At 35.1% G+C, this 888-nt stretch overlaps 1 non-coding gene across 1 annotated transcript; it reads right to left on the reverse strand.

Moving 5' to 3' along the window:
* Positions 1-473: 473 nt before the first annotated feature.
* LOC115932476 (U6 spliceosomal RNA) lies at positions 474-579 on the reverse strand. Its single transcript, XR_004068755.1, has one exon. It is a non-coding gene; the product is annotated as a U6 spliceosomal RNA (small nuclear RNA).
* Between the last annotated feature and the right edge of the window lie 309 nt (positions 580-888).

Here is an 888-nt window from a genome sequence, read left to right on the forward strand (position 1 = left end):
TTGTCTGGGAGTCTAAGTCTCTTTGCAGGTCTCTAGGACTTCCTTTATAAATCTGGGTGCTGCTGTGTTGGGTGCATATATATTTAGGTTGGGTAAATCTTCTTGTTGAATTGAACCCTTTATCATTATGTAATGCCCTTCTTTGTCTGTTTTTATCTTTGTTGGTTTAAAGTCAGTTTTTTCAAAAATAAGGATTGCAACCCCTGCTTTTTCTGTTTTCCATGTGTTTTGTAGAGTTTCCTCCATCCCTTCATTTTGAGCCTATGTGTGTCATTGCATGCGAGATGGGTCTCTTAAAGACAGCATACCAATGGGTCTTGGTTCTTTTTTTAGCTTGCCACTCTGTGTCTTTTAATTTGGGCGTTTAGCCCATTTAAATTTAAGGTTAGTATATATATGTGTGGATTTTATCCTGTCATCATGATGTTAGCTGGTTATTTTGCAGACTTGTTTATGTGGTTGCTTTATAGTGTAAAAATATGGAATGTTTCACAAATTTGTGTGTCATCCTTGCACAGTAGCCATGCTAATCTTCTCCGTTTGTTCTAAATTTAGTATACATGCTGTTGAAGCAAGCACTAGATAATATACTTCATGGTGAAAGACTGACTGCTTCCTGTAAGATTGGGAACAACACAAGGATGTCCACTGTCAGTACTATTCAGCATCACAGTGGAAATCTTAGCCAGTTCAATAAGACAAGAAATCAAAAGAGATAAAGATTAAAGAGGAAAAAATAAAACTGTTCCTATTTGCAGATGACATTGTGGTTTACATAAAAAACCTGAAAGAATAAAAAACAAAACAAAACAAAACAGAACAATTCAGAACTCCTTAAAAAATGAGTGATTTTAGGAGAGGTTAAGAATACACTGATGAAATAGAAAG

This window comes from Gorilla gorilla, chromosome X, assembly GCF_029281585.2.
Source record: "Gorilla gorilla gorilla isolate KB3781 chromosome X, NHGRI_mGorGor1-v2.1_pri, whole genome shotgun sequence".
NCBI classification, from domain to species: Eukaryota; Metazoa; Chordata; class Mammalia; order Primates; family Hominidae; genus Gorilla; species Gorilla gorilla.